At 45.6% G+C, this 6,279-nt stretch overlaps 1 non-coding gene across 1 annotated transcript; it reads left to right on the forward strand.

Annotated features, from left to right (window-relative positions):
• Positions 1 to 3,154: 3,154 nt before the first annotated feature.
• TRNAY-GUA (transfer RNA tyrosine (anticodon GUA)) lies at positions 3,155 to 3,229 on the forward strand. Its single transcript has one exon. It is a non-coding gene; the product is annotated as a tRNA-Tyr (tRNA).
• Positions 3,230 to 6,279: the final 3,050 nt, after the last annotated feature.

The following is a 6,279-nucleotide window of genomic DNA, read 5'->3' on the forward strand; positions in this document are numbered from 1 at the left end:
TTACAGGCTTTTTTTTTTTGCTGCATCAGTTACGCTTTCCGAGACAGTTTAATTGGAAAATATTTGTTCGCATAGCTCTTGCAGAAGCGTGTTTAATCAATATGTCTTCGCTCGGCTAGATAATCATGAGGACGCGCTACAAACTACTCATTTTCTTTAGCCAGTTAGGGTCAATACTTTGAAATGTAATTAACGTACCTTCGTTAATTACGCACACAACGTCATTAATTATCCGTATCTAGAGGTTAGTAATATGAACACTCGAATGATAAAATGATCTCACGAATACATATATTGGTTAATATACTTATTTGGTGCAGTTAAAAACGGCCGGCATACTGATAGTGCAGTAGGCTTCCTATGAAGCAAGTGCGAAAGGATTGACAGGTTTCTTTGGCTCAAAGTTCATGAGCTTAAACGCACGTGCCCGGCCGTGCAATTCTACCTTTAAAATGGATTCTTCTGCATTATACAAGAAGCACCTCAGCGCTACCGTACATCACAGAGTGTGCACTGTGTGCGCTCCCGTTTACATTCCTGAGCGTTGATGGCATCAGGCTCGATTTCCTGTTTTCATTAGGAATAAAAAGTCGGAGGATACTAAGCTTTACCTTTATGAATGGAACGCGATCGCATTCAAAGATCACCGACTGCTCATCACGCTTCCCGGCAACTGCAGCTTATGTAACGGTAATTTCTACCGGGAAACATGCAAAAGCAAGTGTTTGACCTGTTTGACGTATGGGTTTCCTTTGTAGTAATTGCTACGAACGGGTAGGTGTACGATATTCCCTTTATTCATTACTTCTCTCCACCTTACGGCTTTCCGCAGAACTACTACGTCAAGCACTTGCCTTTGCTTCATGTTGTCGACAAATTCGACTTCGCCCTGCCATCTGCTAGCCGCCTGGTTAGCTCAGATGGTAGAGCGGCTGCCCCGGAAAGGCGGTGGTCCCGGGTTCGAGTCCCGGACCAGGACGAATTTTTCTTTAACTTTGAGGCTTTTCTTTCGAGGAACCCGTATGGGTTTCTTTTGTAGCAATTCCTAAGAACAAGTGGATGTCTGATTTTCTCTTTATTCATTACTTCTCTCCACCTTGCGAGTTTCCGCAGAACTACTACGTCAAACACTTGCCTTTGCTTTGTGTTGTCGACAAATTCGACTTCGCCCTGCCATCTGCTAGCCGCCTGGTTAGCTCAGATGGTAGAGCGGCTGCCCCGGAAAGGCGGCATTCCCGGGTTCAAGTCCCGGACCAGGACGAATTCTTCAACTATGAGGCTTTTCCTTCGAGGAACCCGCATGGGTTTCCTTTGTAGCAATTCCTACGAACAAGTGGATGTCTGATTTTCTCTTTATTCATTACTTCTCTCCACCTTGCGAGTTTCCGCAGAACTACTACGTCAAACACTTGCCTTTGCTTCGTGTTGTCGACAAATTCGACTTCGCCCAGCCATCTGCTCTAGCCGCCTGGTTAGCTCAGATGGTAGAGCGGCTGTCCCAGAAAGGCGGTGTTCCCGGGTTCGAGTCCTGGACCAGGACGAATTTTTCTTCAACTATGAGGCTTTTCTTTCGAGGAATCCGTATGGGTTTCCTTTGTAGCAATTCCTACGAACAAGTGGATGTCTGATTTTCTCTTTATTCATTGCTTCTCTCCACCTTGCGAGTTTCCGCAGAACTACTACGTCAAACACTTGCCTTTGCTTCGTGTTGTCGACAAATTCGACTTCGCCCTGCCATCTGCTAGCCGCCTGGTTATCTCAGATGGTAGAGCGGCTGCCCCGGAAAGGCGGTGGTCCCGGGATCGAGTCCCGGACCAGGACGAATTTTTCTTCAACTATGAGGCTTTTCTTTCGAGGAACCCGTATGGGTTTCCTTTGTAGCAATTCCTACGAACAAGTGGATGTCTGATTTTCTCTTTATTCATTACTTGTCTCCACCTTGCGGGTTTCCGCAGAACTACTACGTCAAACACTTGCCTTTGCTTCGTGTTGTCGACAAATTCGACTTCGCCCTGCCATCTGCTAGCCGCCTGGTTATCTCAGATGGTAGAGCGGCTGCCCCGGAAAGGCGGTGGTCCCGGGATCGAGTCCCGGACCAGGACGAATTTTTCTTCAACTATGAGGCTTTTCTTTCGAGGAACCCGTATGGGTTTCCTTTGTAGCAATTCCTACGAACAAGTGGATGTCTGATTTTCTATTTATTCATTACTTCACTCCACCTTGCGGGTTTCCGCAGAACTACTACGTCAAACACTTGCCTTTGCTTCGTGTTGTCGACAAATTCGACTTCGCCCTGCCATCTCCTAGCCGCCTGGTTAGCTCAGATGGTAGAGCGGCTGCCCCGGAAAGGCGGTGTTCCCGGGTTCGACTCCCGGACCAGGGCGAATTTTTCTTCGACTATGAGGCTTTTATTTCGAGGAACCCGTATGGGTTTCCTATGTAGCAATTCCTACGAACAAGTGGATGTCTGATTTTCTCTTTATTCATTACTTCTCTCCACCTTGCGAGTTTCCGCAGAACTACTACGTCAAACACTTGCCTTTGCTTCGTGTTGTCGACAAATTCGACTTCGCCCAGCCATCTGCTCTAGCCGCCTGGTTAGCTCAGATGGTAGAGCGGCTGTCCCAGAAAGGCGGTGTTCCCGGGTTCGAGTCCTGGACCAGGACGAATTTTTCTTCAACTATGAGGCTTTTCTTTCGAGGAATCCGTATGGGTTTCCTTTGTAGCAATTCCTACGAACAAGTGGATGTCTGATTTTCTCTTTATTCATTGCTTCTCTCCACCTTGCGAGTTTCCGCAGAACTACTACGTCAAACACTTGCCTTTGCTTCGTGTTGTCGACAAATTCGACTTCGCCCTGCCATCTGCTAGCCGCCTGGTTATCTCAGATGGTAGAGCGGCTGCCCCGGAAAGGCGGTGTTCCCGGGATCGAGTCCCGGACCAGGACGAATTTTTCTTCAACTATGAGGCTTTTCTTTCGAGGAACCCGTATGGGTTTCCTTTGTAGCAATTCCTACGAACAAGTGGATGTCTGATTTTCTCTTTATTCATTACTTGTCTCCACCTTGCGGGTTTCCGCAGAACTACTACGTCAAACACTTGCCTTTGCTTCGTGTTGTCGACAAATTCTACTTCGCCCTGCCATCTGCTAACCGCCTGGTTAGCTCAGATGGTAGAGCGGCTGCCCCGTAAAGGCGGTGGTCCCGGGTTCGAGTCCCGGACCAGGACAAATTTTTCTTCAACTATGAGGCTTTTCTTTCGAGGAGCCCGTATGGGTTTCCTTTGTAGCAATTGCTACGAACGGGTGGATGTCTGATTTTCTCTTTATTCATTACTTCTCTCCACCTTGCGGGTTTCCGCAGAGCTACTACGTCAAACACTAGTTTCAGATATCTTCTGAAAGTGAATGCGAACCCAGAACATCACTCTTATCTAACCGTAAACGATCTAAGACGTGCAATGCTGTTCCGTAATCAACCTTCCACTAGAGAACCATTTTCTCTGCGTGTAAGGAAATTTTCAGAAGAAATTGGAGCTCCGAATCCTAAGCGAAGCCAGTGCCGCAGTGGCAGCAGCAGCTCATTTTATGGGGCACGTTGGTCATAGACGTTACAAAACACGCACCAGAGTGACGTATTGTAATGCACTCCCTAGAACTCCAGTCCAAGCACTGGTGCGCAGAATTGTACATTGATGCTTCAAAGTTGCATGCCTGCGTTTGTTATGCTGAAGTCGGCCCATCCTTCTCAGAAACCGCCAGCTGTTTGAACCCGGAAACAAGCATTTGTACGGCGGATGCCTACGCACTCTTTTCGCCTGCACGGCACATCAAGGAAACAAAACTAGATAACGATTAATATCTACAAGATTCATTGGGCTTTGTGAAAGCCTTTATCTCCCTACAAAATAAAAATCCTGTCTTTACAGAACTTTATGCAATCTTGTGCGCGTTGTACAAATCATTTTATAGTGGTTACCTGGTCACATAGGCATCGATGGTAAATTTAGTTATAATAACGTTACCAGAAAGTGGGCTAGCATTCTCTGCAACTATGAGTCAGGCAATGTTTTAATCGAAAAGGTAGATCAGGCAAGATATCTTGGTGTTTTCTTCAGATGTTTCGTGGTATAGACATGTGAACTACATCATCTTAAAAGCCGGACGTGTTCTGAATTTCATAAAAAGGAATTTTAAAAAAGCCGCTCAGGATGTCAAACAGCTTCTCTACTTCTCTAATCTTCGGTCAATTCTAGAGTACCCTGCAGTGGTTTGGGACCCGAACACCGAAACACTGTTGAACAAGTTGGAGGCAATACAGAATCTTGCTGTGCGGCTTGTTACTAACAAGTATAGTCATGATGTCAGCATTACAGATCTAAAGCACACTGTCTCGTGGGATACTCTAAAACAACGGCGCACATTTTGTAGGTGTTTATTTTTTAAACAGAATGTGTTTGAATAGGTGGCAATAAATCGACATGTGTACCTTCAGCCCCCCAAGTACATATGCAGACAAAAGGACACCAGCAAAAAAAAAAAAAAAGATTGGCGAACATTCATGCCGTACATCTGCATTCCAACCATCATCCCTCCCCCCCCCCCCCCCCCCCCACAAGCTATTAAAGAGTGGAATGCCCTTCCTGACACTGTTGTCACTGCCTTTACTGATATGTCTTCTGCTGCGGTCGGGCAGCATTTGCGCATGAGTGCAACACGACCAATTGTTTTCAGTTAGTGTGCCGCTGTCACCTGCTGGTTGCACTGTAATCTGCGTTTGTAACTTTTTTTATTTACTCATGTATAACAACCCCCTACAACAATCCCTCAGGGTGAATGTGGGTATGTTATTAAATAAATAAATACGCAAATAAATGCTTCCCGAGTGTATATTCACATCGGTAACTACAAAACCAAGTAATTCTTCCATAGCTGTCTTTGTCATAGACTTAAAGCACTTCCTACACGAGAAACTGAGGGACCATTCGCAACGTACGTGGTACACTAAAACACTCAATAAACTTCCCGACATCAAGCTAAACGTAGTAAACTGGCCACCAATACCAAAAATACGACACACCGAAGTTATTTTTTGCTGTCTTAGGATAAGCCATACGCATGTCACTCAGTCGTGCTTATAACGGCTGGTGATCCTTCTGTAGGCGATAAATCTGTCAAGACGTTAACAGTCTGTCGTGTCTTCATAGAGAGTCGGGAAGTGGAAATTCAAAGAAAACGTTACTTTGCTACTGCAAACCATCAACATATTTCCTTCCATCCGGCAATGTTTTTAGATATTGAAACCCTATTTGACGATAAGTGAGTTTTAGCGTTATTACGCGACGTTGCAACATGGGATACCCCAAGGTATACGTAGCAGGTAAGACCATATGGATGCTGCTGCGATAATGTTTTTCAAAACACGCACCTCCCGGCCCTTCTATTCAAGGGCTCACTGGAGATGTACGAGTGCCACTGCTACCCACATGCTTAGTACATCATTGTTTAGTAACATAGCTTTTATGAGCATAACATACATCTTTACTGATTTTCACAATTTTATTACTTTTACTTTTTACGTACATTACAGCGACTGAGCTTCAGGCCCTTTTACAGCCAAGTAACATCTACCTATCGCAATTCACCTATCCATTTTCACGAACCAATGGCACGAAATCAGCCCTTGCAATGTGCTCTTTGGCGATATCTGACCCTTGCGCCACTGAACTCTACACATCATCATCACCGTCATCATCTTCACACATCGGATTCTAGCTTTGCTCGTGCGTTCAGTAAATACATTGCAAACTACCACCGCCAATAGTCTAACATGAAGGACAGTTACGTAATAAAGCAAATATATCTTCATATACGGCATAAATTCATTCTGCATGCAAGTCATTTATCAATATAGCTTAGACGAACTTGCCATCCAAGGGCAGTGCGCGCATTAACAGTGATGTAAAAGCCCTTGAAAATCGATGACAGGCTCCATTGCAAAGGCAGCCGGCAGATTTGATCAAAATTTCAAAATTGTGGCACCTTAGGCGAAGCGGAAACATTGACCAACGTAATGCAGGTGCAAGGCATTGGCGGCTTGCAAACTAGTGAGCCCAGACGCTGAAAAACATTGCTTCCGTGGGCGTTACAGCGTTGAATTTAATGCATCCTGTTTTCAGTTCCCCGACAATAGGCGTGATCAAGAGTCGCCACCGCTGTGCGACAGCGGCGCCAGTGTGTCTGCGCCGCTTCCGCGACTGGTGTAACTGGCGATCGCTTTT

The sequence above is a fragment of the Dermacentor andersoni genome, chromosome 10, assembly GCF_023375885.2.
Source record: "Dermacentor andersoni chromosome 10, qqDerAnde1_hic_scaffold, whole genome shotgun sequence".
NCBI classification, from domain to species: Eukaryota; Metazoa; Arthropoda; class Arachnida; order Ixodida; family Ixodidae; genus Dermacentor; species Dermacentor andersoni.